Source organism: Zea mays, chromosome 1, assembly GCF_902167145.1.
Source record: "Zea mays cultivar B73 chromosome 1, Zm-B73-REFERENCE-NAM-5.0, whole genome shotgun sequence".
In the NCBI taxonomy this organism is placed as follows: Eukaryota; Viridiplantae; Streptophyta; class Magnoliopsida; order Poales; family Poaceae; genus Zea; species Zea mays.
In genome coordinates, this window is record NC_050096.1 from 280,964,204 (window position 1) to 280,990,201 (window position 25,998).

A 25,998-nucleotide genomic window follows, 5' to 3' on the forward strand; every position below is an offset into this window, starting at 1 on the left:
AGTGTCACTTAGTGGCAGTGAAGCGAATTCTTAGATATTTAGTCGCTACGCCTTGCTTCGGGATCTGGTATCCTAAGGGGTCTAACTTTGACTTAATTGGATACTCAGATTCCGACTATGCTGGATGTAAGGTCGATAGGAAGAGTACATCGGGGACGTGCCAATTCTTAGGAAGGTCCCTGGTGTCATGGAATTCTAAGAAACAAACCTCTGTTGCCCTATCCACCGCTGAGGCCGAGTATGTTGCCGCAGGGCAGTGTTGCGCGCAACTACTTTGGATGAGACAAACCCTTCGGGACTTTGGCTACAATCTGAGCAAAGTCCCACTCCTATGTGACAATGAGAGTGCTATCCGCATGGCGGAAAATCCTGTTGAACACAGCCGCACAAAGCACATTGACATCCGGCATCACTTTTTGAGAGACCACCAGCAAAAGGGAGATATCGAAGTGTTTCATGTTAGCACCGAGAACCAGCTAGCCGATATCTTTACCAAGCCTCTAGATGAGAAGACCTTTTGCAGGCTGCGTAGTGAGCTAAATGTCTTAGATTCGCGGAACTTGGATTGAATTGTAGCATACATGTATTTATGTTTTAGATCAGGTTCCTTCTTGCATTTTGTTGCTTAGTATGGTGCTCAAGTTGTACAAACACTCCCTGGACCTCACAAGTCCGTTGCAAAGTGATGCACAGTTTTAGGGGGAGATGTGTTACAACTTGACCCTTTGAGATTAACCATATGCTTGAGTTTGCTTGATTTAGTCTCGAATGAGAATTGAAAGGGAAAAGGTGGACTTGGACCATACAAGACTTCCACTGCACTCCGATGAAAAGAGTAACTTTTCCAAGTTCATCTTTTAACTCTTATTGCCTATTTGCTCTTAATTGAAGATTTTGGTGAGGCAATGGGGTTAAAGGGCCAAGATTGATCCCGTTTTGGTGCTTGATGCCAAAGGGGGAGAAAATAAAGGCCAAAGCAATAGATGGATCAGCTACCACTTGAGAAATTTTGAAAATAGTAGATTAGAGCTTTTGGGTGTCAAAACTCTTTTATTGTCTCTTATGTCAAAAGTTGGCCTCTTGTGGGGAGAAGTGTTGATTATGAAAAAAAGGGGGAGTTTTTGAAATCCTTGATCAAATTTCTTTGGAAAACCTCTCTTTATGTCTCTACAAGTGGATTTGACTTAGAGATAGGAATTTGAGTTTAATTTGCAAAAACAAACCAAGTGGTGGCAAAGGATGATCCATATATGCCAAAATTGAATCAAAATAAATTTGAGTTTTATTTGGAGTGATATTGCACTTGTTCTAGTTGCTTAATGTTGTGTTGGCATAAATCACCAAAAAGGGGGAGATTGAAAGGGAAATGTGCCTTGGGCCATTTCTAAGTATTTTGGTGATTGAGTGCCAACACAAGTGCTTAAATGTGAATTTATGCTCATGGATGGACAAAGTGCAAATCAAGAGTAAAGGTATGTTTCTGAGCCTTAGTACATTGGTTTTATGTACTAATATACTTGTCTAAGTGTTAGAAACAGAAAGAAGAAGAAAAGAAAAGAGATGAAAAAAAGGCTTCGCTGGGTACAGCCAAGACTCAGCTCGGTCTGGCACACCGGACTGTCCGGTGGTGCACCGGACAGTGTCCGGTGCGCCAGGCTGACTCGGCGCGAAGTGGCCGCTCTCGGGAATTCGCCGACGGCGTACGGCTAAAATTCACCGGACTGTCCGATGTACACCGGACTGTCCGGTGAGCCAACGGTCGGCCGGGCCAACGGTCGGCCACGCGATCTGCGCGGGACATGTGGCCGAGCCAACGGCTAGAAGGGGGCACCGGACTGTCCGGTGTGCACCGGACATGTCCGGTGCGCCAACGGCTCTCTGGCGGCCAATGGTCGGCTGTGCCATTTTAGGAAGGAAATCGGGCACCGGACAGTGTCCGGTGTGCACCGGACTGTCCGGTGCACCCGACGACAGAAGGCAAGATTGGCCTTCCAGATTTGCTCTCAACGGCTCCTAGCTGCCTTGGGACTATAAAAGGGACCCCTAGGCGCATGGAGGAGGACATCAAGCAACCTTAGAGCATTCTTGATCATCCACACTCAGTCTTTGCGCATTCGTTTGTCATTCTCAGTGATTCGAGCTCCGTTCTAGTGAGAACTTTGAGATAGTCTTTTGAGCTCGATTCTTGGCCGTGTGTGTGCGCATTTTGCTGTGGATTTGTGTGTGTTGCTTCCCTCCCTTACTCCGTGCTTCCTTGTGAACTTTAAGTGTAAGGGCGAGAGACTCCAATTTGTGGAGATTCCTCGCAAGTGGGATAAAGATAAGCAAAGCAAAACATCGTGGTATTCAAGTGGGTCTTTGGACCGCTTGAGAGGGGTTGATTGCAACCCTCGTCCGCTGGGACGCCACAACGTGGAGTAGGCAAGCGTTGGTCTTGGCCGAACCACGGGATAACCACCGTGTCATCTCTGTGATTGATCCTTGTTGGTTATTGTGTTTTGTTGAGGATTCCGATCTAGCCACTTGGCAATTATTGTGCTAACAATTAACCAAGTTTTTGTGGCTTAAGTTTTCATATTTCACAGGATCACCTATTCACCCCCCCCCCTCTAGGTGCTCTCAGAAAGCATTTTTGAAATGAAGGGATGAGAGAAAGATTTTTTTAAGAAAATAGTTTTGACTCAAAAAACTTTTGATCAGGCTAAGGGTTACGTCCTGCGGCCAACCTAACAGCTCTGATACCACCTGAAGCGTCCCCAATCCTCTGGGACTCAAATGTGATATAATTACTAGTCTCAGGAGGCTAGTAAACACATTTATACATCAGATGATACCAAATCTGCTTAAACGAGACAAACCTACAAAGGTGGCGAACAACTTTAAGAGTTGGTCCACAACTCGGGACATATCATCAGAGTGGGGCTGAAGCAGCCCGATATACGCAAGGAAGCAAATCAGCGGTCCAACAGCCACAGGCAAGGTTGGGAACAGTCGTAACTCTTACCCGATCTCCTTTTTCTGAAAAACAACAAATAAGCAAGGGTGAGTACAAACGTACTCAGCAGCCCACCTTCACCCGCGGAATGGGGAAATCAGATATAATGCATGGAATATGTAGAGCTCAGGATATTTGCAGAGACAGCAATATGTTATGCAGGGTTGTTTGAAAAACATTTTGTATTTTGCAAAGCGCATCCTCTCCAAAAGGAGCATGAAGTTTTTCAATATTAGAACAAAATCCCCTGGACTAAACCATCCAGGTATCTCAGCAGTTTCCCACTAGTTTTCATTTTCAAAAACAGCTACTGGACTTCCCGTCCACCATAGCTCACGGCTCAACCGCCGGTCCTTTTAAAAACCACTTTTCTCAAACGCACCTTTTTTTTGGAAAACAAAATACTAATTGCCATACCACCCCAGACTCGTCCATTCCTGTGGACACAGACTATTCGAATAGGTTTTCAAACTCTGCGCAGAGGTGTACACTTTACCCACTAGTCCGGCTCTGCGATCTCATGGCCGATGAGATCCGAATCCGAATCTCTTTCTTTCCTCGCACGTCCTAACCTTAACAGTTATACCGGAAGGAATCAAGCCACCGCCATGTCCAAACCGGACAAAACTTTCCCCCTCCTTATCCTCCCGGTGCTCCCCAGCCTTCATAACCCTGGGGTTGGACCGTACGAGTTCAGATTGAGTGACTGCCCACACAGTCTCGAGTGGTTGTACTTATCATGAGTACAGGTAGTGAAAGATGACAAACTGGTCCTTATAAGAGGGGACAATCCTTCTGCTCACGCCTAAACCAGCTGAGCCATCACCTTAGGCCCTCCCCTAAACCAGGGAGTTCTTGATCATCCCTACTCAAAGGTGATAAGGGTGAAAACCCTTCATCAAACACATTTTGAAAAGCATTTTCTTTTGAAAACTCACACCTTTCCTCAAATCATTTGTAACAATTATATCAGGGATTGATTGCGGCAAGCGGTTAGGTGGCCATAATAACTTGTCTCAAAATCATATTATGCATAAAATAACAGGCTGAGGGTTGTGGTTGTAAAACATAGGTAATTTATGCATCAAAGGGATCCAGTGAGCTTGCCGTGCTTATTCGGCGAAGGGGAAGGGGAGCTCGCGGAACTGGCTTCTGGCTCCACCGCCTGGTGTAGACTTGCAGATCTGGCCTCCACGAGCCGACACGAACGCTCCGATAACTATGCAACATGAACAAGCAAACATACAAACCAGCAAGTATACCAACAAATATTTAGTATAGTGGTCAGAATAGCGATATATGGATGGGTAGAGTCTTGAGTAGAATCTGTGTCATGTGGTGTTGTGATATTACTGGTGGTGGAGTGGAGGTGCTTACCAGGAGAGTGGACTGGAGGCGAAGCGACACTATGCGTGTAGCCGACAGAGCGGAGTAACTGAGTGGGTGGGGTGTTTGCCTTGGCTGAGGGTGTTGAGTGTGTGTGGAGAGGGAGAGGGTAGCTGGGTGTATTTTGAAAGGGAAATGTGCCCTTGGGCCATTTCTAAGTATTTTGGTGATTTAGTGTCTAACACAAGTGCTAAAATGTAAAATGGTGGACAAAGTACAAACCAAGGATAAAGGTATGTTTCTCAGACTTAGTACATTGTTTTATGGACTAATGTATTGTGTCTAAGTGCTGGAAACAGGAAAATCCAATTGGAAATGTCTTGGCTCGAGCAGCCAACAATCTGCTCAGTCTGGGAGCACCGGACTGTCCGGTGGTGCACCGGACAGTGTCCGGTGCGCCAGGCTGGCTCGAGCGAAGTGGCCGCTCTCGGGAATTCACCGGCGACGTACGGCTATAATTCACCGGACTGTCCGGTGTGCACCGGACTGTCCGGTGAGCCAACGATCGACCGGGCCAACGGTTGGCCGCGCGATCTGCGCGGGACACGTGGCCAAGCCAACGGTTAGAAGGGGGCACCGGACTGTCCGGTGCGCCAACGGCTCTCAGGCTGCCAACGGTCGACTGCGCCATTTTTGGAAGGAAATCGGGCACCGGACAGTGTCCGGTGTGCACCGGACTGTCCGGTGCGCCAGTCGACAGAAGGCAAGATCAGCCTTCCTAGATTGCTCTCAACGGCTCCTAGCTGCCTTGGGGCTATAAAAGGGACCCCTAGGCACATGGAGGAGAAAACCAAGCATCTCCTAAGCATTCCTAAGCACCAAGACATCGATTCCGCGCCTTTGATTCTTTGCGATAGCAATTAGAGCTCTAGTTGAGTGGTGAACTCATTGAGTTGTGTTGTGAGCTCTCGTTGCGACTTGTGTGCGTGGTGTCACTGTGATTTCTTGTCTTGAGTGCGTTGCTAATCCCTCCCTTGCTCCGTGTTCTTTGTGAATTTCAAGTGTAAGGGCGAGAGGCTCCAAATTTGTGGAGATTCCTCGCAAACGGGATTGAGTAAAGCAAACAAAACACCGTGGTATTCAAGTGTGTCTTTGGACCGCTTGAGAGGGGTTGATTGCAACCCTCGTCCGTTGGGACGCCACAACGTTGTAACGCCCCGAATTTTGCAGTTGAATTTTTTCTTTTCTTTACTCGCCAAAATTCGGGCGTTACCTTTTCTTTTTCTTTTTTCCCTCGCTAAACCTTGACCTTTTCCAAAGTTCTAGCGGGATTCGGTTTGGAATTCCCGTGTAATGAAAAACCCTAAATACTTTATGTTGTTTGATGCACCATGCCGAACCTTGCATTTCTTTTGATTGCTTTGAAAGTGCAAATGCATTCATGTAGAAAGATCGGATTTCGAAAATGAGGAGAAGATCTTTTCTTTCTTTTTCTCTCTCTTTCTCTCTCCTCTTTTTCTCTCTCTCCCGCGCCGTGGGCCGACCCCGGCCGGCCCAGCCGCCCCTGGCGCCCCCTCTTGGGCCTTGGCAAGCCCAGCCGCCCCCCCCCCCACCTCCCCTTTTCCCCTCAATTCCCCTCCCCCTCCCTCTCATTTTCCCTCTCTCTCCCTAGCGCCGCCCCTACCCGCCCCTGCCCTAAGCCGCCGCCGCCGCCCTCGGCCGCCCCCTACTGCCGGCCGCCCCTCGCCGTCGCTCCCCAACGCCGGTGATCCCCCCCTCTCTCCCTCTCCCTCTCCCCTCTCCCCTCCTCTCCCTCCCTGGCCCAACCGCCCAGCCGTCCGGCTGCCTGGCCGCCTGGCCCTTGGTCGCCTGGCCGCCCTGGCCGCGCGTCCGCCTGGCCCTTGGCCGCGCGCGCCCTGGCCGCGCCCCCTGGCCGCTCGGCCGGCTCGGCCGCCCTGGCCAGCCCGGCCGCCCCCCCCCCCCGTGCGCGTCCCCGGCTCAGCCGCCCTCCCCCGCGCGCCCGCGCCAGCTCGGCCGCCCTGCCTAGGGCCGGTTCAACCGCCCCTAGGGCCGGTTCAACCGCCCCCCCCCCCTCTGTTTTTTTTTATTTTTTTTAGTTTATTTTATTTACTTTCTGTGATCCTAGTTACTTTATTTTAGGTAGGTTAATCATTGTTCATGCCATTGAAATAGGAAGCTTAATTTAGAATTCCGTTACGCTAATTGATTCATGTGATTAACTGTTTATCTCGTGCGATGTTGATCAACTTAAAATGAATAGGTTTCCATTAGTGCATATAACAGAATTCTTTTGTCAAGAACCAGTTGTAACTAATCATTAGTGCATAAGATTTAACCCCCTGCGAGACCCTTTCCCGTTTCTTTTTAATCATAATAAATGCGATATCAAATGTCATACTTGATGCATACTCACTTTATTTGTTCCCTTGTATGGTGTACTGTTCTTTTGTATTAAATATATGGATGTATGTATGTTTGCGCTCGCATAGAGAACGATCCGGTCGAAGAGCCCGAGGAATTCGCAGGAGAAGCCCCTGAGCAGCAGTCGGTTGGTGGAGGCAAGTGTCCTTTGACCTATCTATGTCCTATTCATTATTTAATTCACCTCCCGCTTTACACATTTATACCTAAGGATTGACTAGCTTTTGTTATCCCTATCCTTGCTTACCTATTTGGGTTGGATTATTACTGTTTAGCTTTATGCTATTGCTCAACTCTAATCAATGAACATGATGAGATTATCTATGATACGCTGTTTTCCCTTCTCTTATGATGATGTTGTACTTGTGACCTTCAAGGGGGCTCGAGCGGTTTCTCGAGTGCCTCTCCGTAAGGACCTGTTCTATGGATGACCGCCCGGGAAAACAGTGCAACCATGAGGGTAGAATGGGGTGCCCTTAGCTGAATAATTAGAGGATCCGGGGTGTAGTTCACTTAGCCGTCGTGCCGTCAATGGGGCTCGGTGTATGCGGCTCGCTCTGCCAAGTTTGGGTTCGCCCCTTGGGGAGGAGTGCGGTGCATTTAGGAAACCTAACGGGTGGCTACAGCCCCGGGGAATCTTTGTAAAGGCTACGTAGTGATGCCCTGCTAGGCCACCTAGGTAGTGGTCAATGGGGAGTAGCTCTCTCCGGGCAGAATGGGAATCACGGCTTGTGGGTAAAGTGCACAACCTCTGCAGAGTGTTTGAAAAACTGATATATCAGCCGTGCTCGCGGTTATGAGCGGCCAAGGGAGCTCCAGAGATTAGTGATACTTGATCAGAGATACTTTGGTACAGGTGACAATGAGATTGATGGTTCTGATTACGATTATGGTATTGGTAAGTGGTATTCTTTCCGTTTGGAAAGGATACATTGGGCTAATAACTTGGGTTAATGTTAAAACCTGGCTTTCTACTAGTAAGTAATAACCTGACCAACTAAAAGCAACTGCTTGACTTATCCCCACATAAAGCTAGTCCACTACAGCCAAACAGGATACTTGCTGAGTATGTTGATGTGTACTCACCCTTGCTCTACACACCAAACCCCCCCCAGGTTGTCAGCATTGCAACCACTGCTCAGGCGAAGATGAAGCTGTGGAAGGAGACTTCCAGGAGTTCCAAGACTACGACGAGTTCTAGGTGTGGGTTAGCGGCAACCCCCAGTCGGCTGCCTGTGAAGGCCGCGTTTATCTACGTTTCTTTTCCGCACTTTGATTTATTGTAAGAACTATATGGACGTCTCAGACGTATGATGTAATCGACTATTTCCCTTATTAATACTATTTTGAGCACTGTGTGATGATGTCCATATTATGTAACTGCTGTGTACGTGAATAACTGATCCTGGCACGTACATGGTTCGCATTCGGTTTGCCTTTTAAAACCGGGTGTGACATAAGTGGTATCAAAGCCGTGCTGACTGTAGGACCGCTAACCTAGAGTAGAATGGTCGCTCTAAGGACTATAGACCTCTGTCTCTGCCTTGACTTTGACATCCCTTCAAAAGTTGGTCATACCGACCAAACCTATGTTCTACTATATATTATACCTTGCTGAAAATCATGTTTTATTCTAATCCTTCATTTAATTATGATTCATTATTTGCTGGTCATATTAATTCTGTTCTCACCCTTTTGCTTGCGATGTCTTCTGTAGATGGCTCGACTTAGACACACTGCACGAAAGTCCGTCATCCCCTTCTTACCCTCCCGCCTTGCTGAGCGTCCGCTTCGCCGTCCCGTGGCCGGACAGTCCAGCCACTTGGAGAGACTACACCACCGCCTGCGTGAGGAGCAGGAACGTCGACGACAGGAGCAGCAGAGCTCTTCTTTCTCGCTCCACCAGGAGATAGAGTCTGTGAGGAGCTGCTCTCCTGTGCTTCCTCTGGAGGCGCCCCCTGCACCACCACTGGGCGCCCCAGCTTCTGGAGTAGCTGCTGGAGGAGACCCAGACGACGGAGATGGCGACGACAGCTCGAGCCACGACACCGACTTCTCTGCTAACCCTGAGCCGGAAGGATGGGTTGCTCGACCCATCACTCGCGACGCTGCTCGCGGGTGTCACTTCCACGACGCGCTCGACACCCTGCTACGTCGGGCATTCGACCGGCATACTTGGTCCGTCGAGTATCGCTGTGTGGTCTACCAGCACAGTCACGGGGTCTACCCGGACCGCTGGGAGGCGACTTGCTTGGTGCGCTGCCCGGAGGACAGTCTCCAGGGTGCAGAGGCCTGCTCAGAGCACTATTCTATCTCTGAACGGGACTCAGCTGAGGCAGCCATGCAAGATGCTGCACGGCGTGCACTTTCGCACTACTGCTCGGTTTTCGGTGGGGCAGCTGACGGTCTTGACCTGCAGTATTACCCCCGCCGTCCATCTGGCAGCACAGGAGGCGTGATTGTCTCACCTGTCGGTGAGGGCAATCCTAGGTTGAGCAGCACAGTCAACCTAGCCGCCGTGCTAAACACGGAGCTGGACCATGCATTAGATGAGCTGAGTAGGGCTCGTGCTGAGATCGCCCTGCTGCGGGCTGAGCGCGCGGAACGTCGTCATCTGGATGGTGGTTCCCCCGCTCCCGTCGGGACTCAGCACCCGTACCGCTCACCTCAGCGTGGACACCAGTCTTATGGCAATCCCGACTGCAAGACCAAGATAACTCTAGAACCATAGATCGTTAGAGTTGGATCTTGTAATTAATACGAAATATATACGTAGAAGCTTCAGTCTTAGCGTTAGTCTCGGTCTTAGTTAGTCTTAGTTAGACAGGGTAGTTTGCTATATCCTGTGCATTTATGTTTGTCATGATGAACTATGTTTGGTTTGGATCTTTGTAATGATTGTCACCAGAGTGTGGGTATCCCCTGCATTTTGGTTTACATATTATGTTAATGGAGTTAGTTATATAGTTGGGAAACCTTTTATTCCACTCTCCTCTTTATCTGAGAAGTTGTGTGGTCTGTGTTGGAGATCAGTGAAGATGCTCATCTGTTCAGTGCTGTTGAAGAATTCTATACTCTTTTCTTATGCTGCAAGATTTGCCAGATCAGTTTTGATGAGTGGTTGCATTCTGCAGATGTCAGAGAACAGGCGCAAAGGAGGAAGGCGTGCTCAGCAGGAGCGAGCCGCTCAACAGGAAGAGGTGCCCCAGCAGCAGCACCTGCCGCCCCCGCCCCCGATGTCCATCGAGCAGATGTTTCTGATGCAAACTCAGGCAGTTCAAGCCATCTGTCAGACTTTGGCCGCCATTCAGCAGCAGCAGCAGCAACAGCAGCAAGCACCACCCCAGCCTCAGATGCCTCAGATGCCCAGAGACAAGCGTGCTGAATTCATGAGAGGTCATCCCCCAACGTTCGCTCACTCTTCTGACCCTATGGATGCTGAAGATTGGCTGCGCACTGTGGAGCGGGAGTTGCATACCGCTCAGTGTGATGACAGGGAGAAAGTCTTGTATGGTCCCCGTCTGTTGAGAGGAGCAGCCCAATCATGGTGGGAGTCTTACCTCGCCACCCATGTCAACCCCGACACCATCACCTGGGAAGAGTTCAGAGGTAGCTTTCGTCAGTACCATGTTCCTGCAGGTCTGATGACAGTGAAGAAGGAGGAGTTCCTGGCCCTTAAGCAAGGGTCATCATCTGTCAGTGAATACCGAGACAGATTTCTGCAATTGTCTCGCTATGCTCCTGAAGATGTCAACACCGATGCCAAGCGGCAGTACCGTTTTCTGAGAGGCTTGGTCGACCCCCTGCAGTATCAACTGATGAATCACACCTTCCCGACATTCCAGCACCTGATTGATAGAGCGATCATGACAGAAAGGAAGCGTAAGGAGATGGAAGATCGTAAGCGCAAGATCAGTGGACCCCAGCCTGGAAGCAGCAGCCGCCCTCGTTTTTCAGGCAATCAACCTCAGCAGTTCAGGCAGAACCAGCGTCCACCTCAGCAGCGTCAGCAGCATCAGCAGTTCCCAAGGCAGTATCCTCAGCACCAGTACCAGAACCGCCAGAGCAATCAGTCAGGAGGTCAGTTTCAAAGGCAGAATCAGCAGGCACCTCGTCTTCCTGCCCCAGCAAACTAGCAGAACAGTCAGGCAGCACCAGCTCAGGTTGGAAACAGGGCATGTTTCCACTGTGGAGAGCAAGGCCACTGGGTGATGCAATGTCCGAAGAAGGCAGCCCAGCAGCAGTCAGGCCCCAATGCCCCAGCAAAGCAGAATGTGCCTCAGTCTGGAGCAGGCAACCGCCCTCAACAGCGCTATAATCATGGAAGACTGAATCACTTGGAGGCTGAAGCAGTTCAGGAGACCCCCGGCATGATAGTAGGTATGTTCCCAGTCGACTCCCATATTGCAGAGGTGTTATTTGATACTGGAGCAACGCATTCTTTCATTACTGCATCATGGGTAGAAGCACATAATCTTCCAACTACTACCATGTCAACCCCCATTCAAATTGACTCAGCTGGTGGTAGAATTCGAGCTGATAGCATTTGTTTAAATATAAGTGTGGAAATAAGGGGGATAGCGTTTCCCGCCAACCTTATAGTAATGGGTACTCAGGGAATAGATGTCATCCTAGGGATGAATTGGTTAGATAAGTATCAGGCAGTTATCAGTTGTGATAAAAGGACAATCAAGTTGGTGTCCCCACTAGGAAAGGAAGTGGTGACCGAGTTAGTCCCACCTGAGCCGAAGAAAGGAAGTTGTTATCAGATGGCTGTCGATAGCAGTGAAGCAGATCCAGTTGAGAGTATCAAGGTTGTGTCTGAATTCCCAGATGTGTTTCCAAAGGATTTACCGGGTATGCCACCAGAGCGGAAAGTTGAGTTTGCTATAGAGCTTCTTCCTGGAACCGCCCCTATTTTCAAGAGAGCTTACAGAATATCTGGACCAGAGTTGGATGAACTTAAGAAGCAAATTGATGAGCTGTCAGAGAAAGGTTACATTCGGCCAAGCACCTCGCCTTGGGCCGCCCCTGTCCTATTTGTGGAGAAGAAAGATGGCACCAAGAGGATGTGTATCGATTATCGAGCTTTGAATGAGGTCACGATCAAGAACAAGTATCCTTTGCCCAGAATAGAGGATCTGTTCGACCAGTTGAGAGGAGCCAGTGTGTTCTCCAAGATAGATCTGAGGTCAGGTTATCATCAGCTCAGGATCCGACCTTCGGACATTCCGAAGACGGCATTCATTTCCAAGTATGGGTTGTATGAGTTCACAGTGATGTCTTTTGGTTTGACCAATGCGCCAGCGTTCTTTATGAACTTGATGAACAGTGTATTCATGGATTACCTTGATAAGTTTGTGGTGGTATTCATTGATGACATTCTGATTTACTCTCGAAGCGAAGAAGAGCATGCAGATCATTTGAGAATGGTGTTGCAGAGATTGCGAGAGCACCAGTTGTATGCAAAGTTGAGCAAGTGTGAGTTCTGGATCAATGAAGTCCTGTTCTTGGGTCACATAATCAACAAAGAAGGATTGGCTGTGGATCCGAAGAAAGTGGCAGACATTCTGAACTGGAAAGCGCCAACAGATGCTAGAGGAATCAAGAGTTTCATTGGAATGGTCGGATACTATCGGCGATTCATTGAAGGGTTTTCGAAGATTGCGAAGCCAATGACAGCGTTGCTAGGCAACAAAGTTGAGTTCAAGTGGACCCAGAAATGCCAAGAGGCCTTTGAAGCGCTGAAAGAGAAGTTGACTACAGCGCCTGTCCTAGTCTTGCCTGATGTGCACAAGCCCTTCTCGGTGTATTGCGATGCTTGTTACACAGGTTTGGGATGTGTGTTGATGCAAGAGGGAAGAGTTGTGGCTTACTCGTCCCGACAGTTGAAGGTTCATGGGAAGAATTACCCAATCCATGATCTAGAGTTGGCAGCAGTGGTTCACGCACTGAAGTCATGGAGGCACTATCTGTATGGACAGAAATGTGATGTTTACACAGATCACAAGAGTCTGAAGTACATATTCACTCAGACAGAGTTGAACATGAGGCAACGAAGATGGTTAGAGCTGATCAAAGACTATGAGTTGGAGATTCATTACCATCCAGGCAAAGCAAACGTAGTGGCAGATGCTTTGAGCAGAAAGAGTCAAGTCAATCTGATGGTCGCTCGCCCGATGCCTTATGAGTTGGCCAAGGAGTTCGACAGGTTGAGTCTCGGGTTTCTGAACAATTCGCGAGGAGTCACAGTTGAATTGGAACCTACCTTGGAGCGTGAAATCAAAGAAGCGCAGAAGAATGATGAGAAGATCAGTGAGATTCGGCGATTGATTCTAGATGGCAGAGGCAAAGATTTTCGAGAAGATGCTGAAGGCGTGATATGGTTCAAAGACCGCTTGTGTGTTCCCAATGTCCAGTCCATTCGGGAGTTGATTCTCAAGGAAGCTCATGAGACAGCCTATTCGATTCACCCTGGCAGTGAGAAGATGTATCAGGATCTGAAAAAGAAATTCTGGTGGTACAGAATAAAAAGGGAAATCGCAGAGCATGTGGCTATGTGCGATAGTTGCCGAAGAATTAAGGCAGAGCACCAGAGACCAGCTGGATTGTTGCAACCGTTGCAGATCCCTCAGTGGAAATGGGATGAAATTGGTATGGATTTCATAGTCGGATTGCCTCGCACTCGAGCCGGCTACGATTCTATTTGGGTAGTGGTGGACCGTTTGACCAAGTCAGCCCACTTCATACCTGTCAAGACCAGCTACAACAGTGCAGTATTGGCAGAGTTGTATATGTCTCGGATCGTTTGTCTTCATGGTGTGCCAAAGAAGATAGTGTCAGACAGAGGAACGCAGTTCACCTCTCATTTTTGGCAGCAGTTGCATGAAGCTTTGGGCACGCATCTGAATTTCAGCTCAGCTTATCACCCGCAGACAGATGGCCAGACCGAAAGAACCAATCAAATTCTCGAAGATATGTTGAGAGCCTGTGCGTTGCAAGATCAGTCCGGATGGGATAAGCGATTGCCTTATGCAGAGTTTTCCTATAACAACAGTTATCAGGCCAGTTTGAAGATGTCACCGTTTCAAGCGCTTTATGGAAGGAGTTGTAGAACTCCGTTGCAATGGGATCAGCCTGGAGAGAAGCAAGTATTTGGGCCAGATATTTTGCTTGAAGCCGAAGAGAACATCAAGATGGTCCGAGAGAATCTGAAGATAGCGCAGTCGAGGCAGCGAAGCTATGCAGACACAAGAAGAAGAGAGCTGAGTTTTGAAGTCGGAGATTTTGTCTATCTGAAAGTGTCACCGATCAGAGGAGTCAGAAGATTCGGAGTGAAAGGCAAGCTAGCACCCCGCTACATTGGTCCGTATCAGATTCTTGCAAGACGTGGAGAAGTGGCCTATCAGCTCAGTTTGCCCGAGAATTTGTCTGCTGTGCATAATGTCTTTCATGTGTCTCAGTTGAAGAAGTGCTTGCGTGTGCCAGAAGAGCAGTTGCCAGTGGAAGGTCTGGAAGTCCAGGAGGACTTGACCTACGTTGAGAAGCCAGTGCAAATCCTTGAGGTTGCAGACAGAGTCACCCGAAGGAAGACCATCAGAATGTGCAAAGTCAAATGGAATCATCACTCTGAGGAAGAAGCAACCTGGGAGCGTGAAGATGATCTGATGGCCAAGTACCCTGAGCTCTTTGCTAGCCAGCCCTGAATCTCGAGGGCGAGATTCTTTTAAGGGGGATAGGTTTGTAACGCCCCGAATTTTGCAGTTGAATTTTTTCTTTTCTTTACTCGCCAAAATTCGGGCGTTACCTTTTCTTTTTCTTTTTTCCCTCGCTAAACCTTGACCTTTTCCAAAGTTCTAGCGGGATTCGGTTTGGAATTCCCGTGTAATGAAAAACCCTAAATACTTTATGTTGTTTGATGCACCATGCCGAACCTTGCATTTCTTTTGATTGCTTTGAAAGTGCAAATGCATTCATGTAGAAAGATCGGATTTCGAAAATGAGGAGATCTTTTCTTTCTTTTTCTCTCTCTTTCTCTCTCCTCTTTTTCTCTCTCTCCCGCGCCGTGGGCCGACCCCGGCCGGCCCAGCCGCCCCTGGCGCCCCCTCTTGGGCCTTGGCAAGCCCAGCCGCCCCCCCCACCTCCCCTTTTCCCCTCAATTCCCCTCCCCCTCCCTCTCATTTTCCCTCTCTCTCCCTAGCGCCGCCCCTTGAAAGGGAATTGGAGTCTTCGGCGAAGACAAAGGCTTCCACTCCGTAACTCATCCTTCGCCATCGCTCCAAGAAAAGGACCTTGTCTTTGGGGGAGAAAGTAAAAGCCCAAAGCAAAAGGACCGGATTTCGTCTTTGGTATAATCTTAACTCATTTACTTATGACCAAAGGGGAAGAAATTACTTCGAGGGCTCTAATGATTCCGTTTTTGGCGATTCATGCCAAAAAGGGGGAGAAATGAGCCCAAAGCAAAAGGACCGCACCACCACCAAATTCAAAAACTTAGTGCTTTCCAAAAGTATTTATCAATTGGTATCCTATTGTGTTCAAAAGGGGGAGAAAGTAGTATTTCAAAAATGGTATATCAAAACCCTCTTGAACACTAAGAGGTGGATCTCTTTTAGGGGGAGTTTTGTTAAGTCAAAAGAAAAGCATTTGAAACAGGGGGAGAAAATTTCAAATCTTGAAAATGCTTTACAAACTCTTATTCATTTACCTTTGACTATTTGCAAAAGATCTTTGAAATGGATTTACAAAAAGAATTTGCAAAAACAAAACATGTGGTGCAAACGTGGTCCAAAATGCTAAATAAAGAAAGAAACATTCCATGCATATCTTGTAAGTAGTTATATTTGGCTCAATTCCAAGCAACCTTTACACTTACATTATGCAAACTAGTTCAATCATGCACTTCTATATTTGCTTTGGTTTGTGTTGGCATCAATCACCAAAAAGGGGGAGATTGAAAGGGAATTAGGCTTACACCTAGTCCCTATTTAATTTTGGTGGTTGAATTGCCCAACACAAATCTTTGGACTAACTAGTTTGCCCAAGTGTATAGATTATACAGGTATAAAAGGTTCACACTCAGCCAATAAAAAGACCAAGTTTTGGATTCAACAAAGGAGCAAAGGGGCAACCGAAGGCACCCCTGGTCTGGCGCACCGGACTGTCCGGTGTGCCACCGGACATGTCCGGTGCACCAGGGGGACTCAGCCTTAAACTCTCCACCTTCGGGAATTCCCAGAGGCGACTCGGCTATAATTCACCGGACTGTCCGGTGTACACCGGACAGTGTCCGGTGCGCCAAGGGAGATCGGCCTCGGGAACTCGCCAGCTTCGGGAAACGCCAATGGCTCGTCCGCTAAAATTCACCGGACTGTCCGGTGTGCACCGGACTGTCCGGTGCGCCTCCGAAGCAACGGTCTTCTCCGCGCCAACGGCTCTCTGCCGCGCATTTAATGCGCGCTCTGCGCGCGCAGGGGTCAGAAACGCCCATGCTGGCACACCGGACAGCAAACAGTACCTGTCCGGTGTGCATCGGACACCCAGGCGGGCCCACAAGTCAGAAGCTCCAACGGTCAGAATCCAACGGCAGTGATGACGTGGCAGGGGCACCGGACTGTCCGGTGTGCACCGGACTGTCCGGTGCGCCATCGAACAGACAGCCTCCCAAAGGCCACATTTGGTGGTTGGGGCTATAAATACCTCAACCACCCCACCATTCATTGCATCCAAGTTTTCCACTTCCCAACTACTACAAGAGCTCTAGCATTCAATTCAAGACACACCAAAGAGATCAAATCCTCTCCAAACTCCACACAACGCCATAGTGATTAGAGAGAGTGATTTGCTTGTGTTCTTTCGAGCTCTTGCGCTTGGATTGCTTTCTTCTTTCTTGATCCTTTCTTTGCAATCAAACCCACTTGTAATTGAGGCAAGAGACACCAATCTTGTGGTGGTCCTTGCGGGAACTTTGTGTTCCAAGTGATTGAGAAGAGAAAGCTCACTCGATCCGTGGATCGTTTGAGAGAGGGAAGGGTTGAAAGAGACCCGGCCTTTGTGGCCTCCTCAACGGGGAGTAGGTTTGCAAGAACCGAACCTCGGTAAAACAAATCTCCGTGTCTCACTTGCTCATTCGCTTGGGATTTGTTTTGCGCCCTCTCTCGCGGACTCGTTTCTTTATTACTAACGCTAACCCCGGGTTGTAGTTGTGTTTATATTTGTAAATTTCAGTTTCGCCCTATTCACCCCCCCTCTAGGCGACTATCACCCCTACCCGCCCCTGCCCTAAGCCGCCGCCGCCGCCCTCGGCCGCCCCCTACTGCCGGCCGCCCCTCGTCGTCGCTCCCCAACGCCGGTGAGCCCCCCCCCCCTCTCTCCCTCTCCCTCTCCCCTCTCCCCTCCTCTCCCTCCCTGGCCCAACCGCCCAGCCGTCCTGCCGCCTGGCCGCCTGGCCGCCCTGGCCGCGCGTCCGCCTGGCCCTTGGCCGCGCGCGCCCTGGCCGCGCCCCCTGGCCGCTCGGCCGGCTCGGCCGCCCTGGCCAGCCCGGCCGCCCCCCCCTGCGCGTCCCCGGCTCAGCCGCCCTCCCCCGCGCGCCCGCCCCAGCTCGGCCGCCCTGCCTAGGGCCGGTTCAACCGCCCCTAGGGCCGGTTCAACCGCCCCCCCCCCTCTGTTTTTTTTATTTTTTTTTAGTTTATTTTATTTACTTTCTGTGATCCTAGTTACTTTATTTTAGGTAGGTTAATCATTGTTCATGCCATTGAAATAGGAAGCTTAATTTAGAATTCCGTTACGCTAATTGATTCATGTGATTAACTGTTTATCTCGTGCGATGTTGATCAACTTAAAATGAATAGGTTTCCATTAGTGCATATAACAGAATTCTTTTGTCAAGAACCAGTTGTAACTAATCATTAGTGCATAAGATTTAACCCCCTGCGAGACCCTTTCCCGTTTCTTTTTAATCATAATAAATGCGATATCAAATGTCATACTTGATGCATACTCACTTTATTTGTTCCCTTGTATGGTGTACTGTTCTTTTGTATTAAATATATGGATGTATGTATGTTTGCGCTCGCATAGAGAACGATCCGGTCGAAGAGCCCGAGGAATTCGCAGGAGAAGCCCCTGAGCAGCAGTCGGTTGGTGGAGGCAAGTGTCCTTTGACCTATCTATGTCCTATTCATTATTTAATTCACCTCCCGCTTTACACATTTATACCTAAGGATTGACTAGCTTTTGTTATCCCTATCCTTGCTTACCTATTTGGGTTGGATTATTACTGTTTAGCTTTATGCTATTGCTCAACTCTAATCAATGAACATGATGAGATTATCTATGATACGCTGTTTTCCCTTCTCTTATGATGATGTTGTACTTGTGACCTTCAAGGGGGCTCGAGCGGTTTCTCGAGTGCCTCTCCGTAAGGACCTGTTCTATGGATGACCGCCCGGGAAAACAGTGCAACCATGAGGGTAGAATGGGGTGCCCTTAGCTGAATAATTAGAGGATCCGGGGTGTAGTTCACTTAGCTGTCGTGCCGTCAATGGGGCTCGGTGTATGCGGCTCGCTCTGCCAAGTTTGGGTTCGCCCCTTGGGGAGGAGTGCGGTGCATTTAGGAAACCTAACGGGTGGCTACAGCCCCGGGGAATCTTTGTAAAGGCTACGTAGTGATGCCCTGCTAGGCCACCTAGGTAGTGGTCAATGGGGAGTAGCTCTCTCCGGGCAGAATGGGAATCACGGCTTGTGGGTAAAGTGCACAACCTCTGCAGAGTGTTTGAAAAACTGATATATCAGCCGTGCTCGCGGTTATGAGCGGCCAAGGGAGCTCCAGAGATTAGTGATACTTGATCAGAGATACTTTGGTACAGGTGACAATGAGATTGATGGTTCTGATTACGATTATGGTATTGGTAAGTGGTATTCTTTCCGTTTGGAAAGGATACATTGGGCTAATAACTTGGGTTAATGTTAAAACCTGGCTTTCTACTAGTAAGTAATAACCTGACCAACTAAAAGCAACTGCTTGACTTATCCCCACATAAAGCTAGTCCACTACAGCCAAACAGGATACTTGCTGAGTATGTTGATGTGTACTCACCCTTGCTCTACACACCAAACCCCCCCCAGGTTGTCAGCATTGCAACCACTGCTCAGGCGAAGATGAAGCTGTGGAAGGAGACTTCCAGGAGTTCCAAGACTACGACGAGTTCTAGGTGTGGGTTAGCGGCAACCCCCAGTCGGCTGCCTGTGAAGGCCGCGTTTATCTACGTTTCTTTTCCGCACTTTGATTTATTGTAAGAACTATATGGACGTCTCAGACGTATGATGTAATCGACTATTTCCCTTATTAATACTATTTTGAGCACTGTGTGATGATGTCCATATTATGTAACTGCTGTGTACGTGAATAACTGATCCTGGCACGTACATGGTTCGCATTCGGTTTGCCTTTTAAAACCGGGTGTGACAAACGTGGAGTAGGCAAGCGTTGGTCTTGGCCGAACCACGGGATAACCACTGTGCCATCTCTGTGATTGATCTTTGTTGGTTATTGCGTCTTGTTGAGGATTCCTCTTTAGCCACTTGGCAATCATTGTGCTAACAATTAACCAAGTTTTGTGGCTTAAGTTTTGAAGTGTTACAGGATCACCTATTCACCCCCCCCTCTAGGTGCTCTCATATTTATAGCTGAGTGTATGTGGTGTAGCACAGTGAAGTTCACTGTTGGTGAGAATAATGACGAATGAATCGTCTGACTTAGTATGAACAGGAGAGTTATAGGTAGAATATGGGACAAGAGTATTTTGGGAGTTTTCTCGAATATGGACCAGGCTTAAGGGATGACATGGTTGGATAGGAAATAGTTTGATAAGAATTTAGAAACAAGAATTATTGGAATCTGAGTTTGGAAGCCTGGTTCAAAGGAATCTCAAAGTTAAGCATGCTCAACTTGGAGAAACCTAGGATGGGTGACCAGATAGGAGGTTCCCTACTGGAAGGAAAATCACAGTCACCGGAGTTCGTATGACTGGAATATGGGTCTGGCTGGTCTTAGGTGGACTGGACATCATGATGTATGAGTAGTTGAAATTTGGGGTGATCGGCTAATCGATGAATAGTAACGATGAATAGTAACGATGAATAGTGGCAACGAAAAAGTTACTAGATATCATCGATGAGTAGTAACGATGATGAATAGTAACGGTAAATAGTAACGATGATGAATAGTGTATGTGAATAGTAACGATGAATAGTAACGGTGGATAGTAACGGTGAATAGTGATAGTGAATAGTTCGTATGAACGAACGATGAACGATGAATAGGAACTATGAACGAACGGACGAACGATCGAATGATCGGACGAACGAACGATCGGAATTTCGGCAGCATAACGGCAGGAAAAGATTATTTGGACGAACGAATGGACGAACGATCGAATGATCGGACGAACGAACAATCTGAATTTCGGCAGCATAACGGCAGGACAAAGATTATCTGGAAGAACGATGAATAGGGACTATGAACGAACGATGAACGATGAATAGGGACTATGAACGAACGATGAACGATGAATAGGGAACTATGAACGAACGATGAACGATCGAATGATCGAACGAACGAACGATCGGAATTTCGGCAGCATAACGGCATGACAAAGATTATCTAGAAGAACGATGAATAGGGACTATGAACGAACGATGAACGATGAATAGGGACTATGAACGAACGATGAACGATCGAATGATCGAACAAACGAACGATCGGAATTTCGGCAGCATAACGGCAGGAAAAAGATTATTTGGACGAACGAACGAACGAACGATCGAACGATCGGACGAACGGACGAACGAACCATGAACGATCGGACGAACGAACGAACGAACAAACTAAGAACAGGGGACGAACGATCGAAGAACGATCGAACGATCCTTGTGCTAGTGTGTCCTTGTGTGGAACATGGAGTGGGTGTGTGTGGGGGGGGGAAGAGAGTTGCCATGAAATGGCTTGGGGTGGGATGAGAGGAGGCCCTTGCCCCTCTATTTATAGCCATGGGGGATTAGGGGGAGGGATGAGAGGATTAGTGGGAGGATGAGAGGATTAGTGGGAGATTAGCATGTATTTGTCTTATATGAGTGTAATTAGCTGGTAGAGCTCACTGTATGACACCGGAGGCATACGTATACGTATGAGCATGAGAAAAGTTATGAAGAAAATATTTGTAGGGACTTGAAAAATGATTCTGAAGGTATTTCTTAGGAAGAAAATACTTGGAGATATATTGGTGGAATATTTGGGCAATATTTCTGGAAAGAACTTGAAGGGGATTACTCGGGAAATATCTGCGTAGTATTTCTGGAAAGAATTTGAGGGGGGTCACTGGAGAAACATTTGTAGGATATTTGAGGAGGATTTTGGAGAGAATATAGACCACTATATTTTATTTGATGATATCAACTCGCAAACAAACATTTTGAAAAGAAATTTGAAATTCATTTTGAATTTAGAGCAAGTTTGAGAAAATTTCAGGATTTGAATTTTTTGGGATGCTACAGTTAGTTGCACCATCGGACTTGGTTCGGTGTGCCAAAGTCCTCTGTGTTCAAAAACAACTTATGTGGAAGTTTAGTCTGGTGCGCCTGCTACCTGATTCTTTTGATCCCTTCTTTGGAACCTTGGTCTAGTGCTTTCAGAATCAGCTCACTCAATCAATTTTGGGCTCTTTTCTCTTGTCTTTATTTGGTTATACTCTTGAGCACTTCTGTGGTTTAACAAACACATCCTTAGTTTATCCAACAACTCTAAGTCATAGATCTTCATCGTTTTGATCCCTCCATGTCCATATGTTCATTTCAACTCATTTTCTTCCAAACTTAGCTCCCATAACACCATTTTGCATGTATCTAATCATTCTAGACGTTCTCAAGTGCTCCAAAATGTTCCTAAGGCCTTTTTAAACAATTATCCAAACACTTAAACCGCTCAAGGTTCTTCTTCTCCAAATTATGCCCTTTCTCTATGAGTTTTGAGTTGATTTTCACATTGAATCCTTCGTACTCATTCTTATAAACCTGCAACCATTCACTTAGCAAACCAGTTAGTTCATTAAGTTGTGATGGTCATCAAACACCAAAATAAACATAGAAATGGCTAAATCTCATTTCTCTTTCAGATACTAATTAATGTTGTACGTTGTACCTTTATTCATGGACTTGAAGTCTTGAACACTAAAGCCTATTGCAGATCACGAGTATTGTAACTTTAAAATTTGTTATAATTTTTATAAATAGGTTTAGAAAAAATTAACCATGTAAATTATAATTTGATTTTAGCTCCTCCGTTCTAAATAAAATAAGGACACGTCTCAATTCGTGATAGAAATATTAAAAATATTACTCTTCGTATTTCTGAATAAATTTATTATTGAAGCAGACTATATACTTAATTATGATATATATGTGTATTTGATCGAATTCTAGAAAGTTTTATTTTTGAAAAAGCGGTATATATATATATATATATATATATATATATATATATATATATATATATATATATATATATATATAGTATTTAGAGCCCTGGGCTCTCTCTAGCTAATGGAAGCGCCGACCAGAAACCGACCAGGTGCGCGGACCGCTCTGTACCGACCAGGTGCGCAGGCTTTTTTGGCTCACTGTACCATCTACTTACGTCAATTATAACTACATGTTATGCTCAATCTTGTTACAGTTTATACACTTTTTTGGTGTGCGCATGTTTCGTGGCATCCGGGCCCACGAAAAGATCGTGTCCCCGCAATCTGGGCAGCCGTACTAGTCCCCACATAAATATTGATATTACGATGTCTTATGCTTCCATTTATGATACAGTAATCCACGTGTCGGTCCATGGGCCTTCGCGTTGATTTCGCCAGCAGTTTACGTGTATCGGGCCCACGAATCCAGCAACCGAGCACGCATTTTTTCAGCTCACCTCACATGTAACGCTCGCAGCGGCCGAACCCTAGCTCAATCGCCGTCGTCTGCTTCTTCTCCACCGCGCCCGCCGAACCCTAGATTAATCGCCGTCGTGAGCTTCTTCTCTACCACGGCCGCCGAACACATAGAGATTCTCCCCCCGTCGTTCCACCGCCGTCACATTCACCTTCTCCGCCGCAGAGACCCGGAATCGCCTTCTCCGTCGCAGAGACGCCGTCGCCTTATTCTACCTCACCGGGAAGGGACCCGGAATCGCGGAGGCGGTGGTGTCGCCCCCTCGTTCTTCTCCACCGCAGAGACCGAGACCTCGATCTTCTCCACCGCGGCGGCCGAACGTCGAGTCCCCTACGCCGTCGCGAGCTCCGTCCCCAACGCCGAGTTCCCTACGCATTGACCGAGCCGCGCGTTGCCTTGGGCTACTCCCCTCCAGAGGGGTCCCGAAATCGGCCGGCCTCCAGGCACATCCACACTCGAGTAAGTCCTCAACCTTTAACTCTTACATTTGCATATTTACACAATCTGAATCGTAAATCGGTTTCACCATATTATTTTGTCAATTGCTTGATTTATCAAAAAACAATTCAGCATAAATTTATTGTTAAACAGATACACAAATTTATACTATTCAACATCTCACACGTTTATGCAATTTACAGTACTGTGTTATGTGAAAGGGAAATGTGCCCTTAGGCCATTTCTAAGTATTTTGGTGATTGAGTGCCAACACAGGTGCTTAAATGTGAATCTATACCCATGGATGGACAAAGTGCAAATCAAGAGTAAAGGTATGTTTCTAAGCCTTAGTACATTGTTTTGAAGACTAATGTATTGTGTCTAAGTGCTTGAAACATTAGAAATCAAGTCAGAGAAAAGTTGGCTGTGTACAGCCAAAAGGCTGTTCGGTCTGGAGCACCGGACTGTCCGGTGGTGCACCGGACTGTCCGGTGGTGCACCGGACAGTGTCCGGTGGTGCACCGGACCGTGTCCGGTGCGCCAGACTGCCTCGAGCGAAGTGGTCGCTCTCGGGAATTCGCCGACGGCGTACGGCTAAAATTCACCGGACTGTCCGGTGTGCACCGGACTGTCCGGTGAGCCAACGGTCGGCCGCGGAATCTGCGCGCGACACGTGGCCGAGCCAACGGTCGGAAGGGGCACCGGACTGTCCGGTGTGCACCGGACTGTCCGGTGCGCCAACGGCTCCCAGATCTGCAACGGTCGGCTGCGCCGTTTAAGGAAAGAAATCGGGCACCGGACAGTGTCCGGTGTGCACCGGACTGTCCGGTGCGCCCGATGACAGAAGGCAAGATCAGCCTTCCATAATTGCTCTAAACGGCTCCTAGCTGCCTTGGGGCTATAAAAGGGACCCCTAGGCACATGGAGGAATATACGAAGCAACCTTAGAGCATTCTTAATCATCCACACTTAGTCTTTGCGCATCCGTTTGTCATTCTCAGTGATTCGAGCTCCGTTCTAGTGAGAACTTTGAGATAGTCTTTCGAGCTCGATTCTTGGCCGTGTGTGTGCGCATTTTGCTGTGGATTTGTGTGTGTTGCTTCCCTCCCTTACTACGTATTTCTTTGTGAATCTCAAGTGTAAGGGCGAGAGACTCCAAGTTGTGGAGATTCCTCGCAAACGGGATATTGAAAGGAAAAGCATAACACTGTGGTATTCAAGTTGATCATTGGATCACTTGAGAGGAGTTGAGTGCAACTCTCGTCCGTTGGGACGCCACAATGTGGAGTAGGCAAGTTTTGTACTTGGCCGAACCACGGGATAAACCACTGTGTCTTCTCTGTGTTGATCTTTTGTGGTATTGTGTTTTGTTGAGACACATCTCTAGCCACTTGGCGATTATTGTGCTAACACTTAACAAGTTTTTGTGGCTATAAGTTTAAGTTTCACAGGATCACCTATTCACCCCCCCCCCCCTCTAGGTGCTCTCAATTGGTATCAAAGCTGTTCTCTTCAAGAAGGGACTAATCGCCCGAAGAGATGGATCCTAAGGGGAAGGGAATCATGATCAACGACAAGGAGAAGGAGTCCTTCGTCAACGAGCCGAAGGATGACAAGCCTACTGACTCGGGCTCGGGCCACAAGCGTAAAGATGGGAAGAAGAAGAAGACAAGGCGCATCAAGGAGATCGTCTACTACGACGATAGCGATGAGTCTACTTCTTCCCAAAAGAACGACGACAACGACTACAGGAAGACGGTCAATTCGAACTTTTCATTTGATTATTCTCGTATTCCACATAGTTCGAATTCGCATTTGCTTTCCATTCCTCTTGGCAAACCTCCACACTTCGATGGGGAAGACTACGGATTTTGGAGTCACAAAATGCGTAGTCACTTATTCTCTCTCCATCCAAGCATATGGGAGATTGTAGAGAATGGAATGAAATTTGATAGCTCGGATAGCCCTATGCTTATAAATGAACAAATCCATAGAAATGCACAAGCTACTACTGTTCTATTAGCATCTTTGTGCAGGGAAGAGTACAATAAGGTGAGCGGCTTGGACAACGCCAAGCAGATATGGGACACCCTCAAGATCTCTCACGAGGGGAACGACATCACCATGCTCACTAAAATGGAGTTGGTGGAGGGCGAGCTTGGACGATTCGCAATGATAAGGGGAGAGGAGCCAACCCAAACTTACAACCGGCTCAAGACCCTTATCAACAAAATAAGGAGCTACGGAAGCACTCGATGGATGGACCACGACGTCGTTCGCCTAATGCTAAGGTCCTTTACCGTTCTTGATCCTCATCTCGTAAACAATATTCGTGAGAATCCCAGGTACACGATGATGACGCCCAAGGAGGTACTCGGGAAATTCGTAAGCGGGCGGATGATGATCAAGGAGGCGAGATACGTCGACGACGCTCTAAACGGTCCAATCAATGAGCCTCAACCTCTTGCTCTCAAGGCAACAAGAAGCAAGGAAACGCTACCTAGCAAGGTGGCACAAATTGAAGCGGCCGAACTTAATGATGAAGAGATGGCTCTCATCATCAAGAGATTCAAGACGGCACTAAAAGGCCGCAAGGGGCAACCAAGCAAGACCAAGACAAAAGGGAAACGCTCATGCTTCAAGTGTGGTAAGCTTGGTCATTTTATTGCTAACTGTCCCGACAATGATAGTGATCAGGATCAAGGGAACAAGAGGGAGAAGAAGAAGAACTATAAGAAGGCAAAGGGCGAGGCGCATCTAGGCAAGGAGTGGGACTCGGACTGCTCCTCTTCCGACTCCGACTA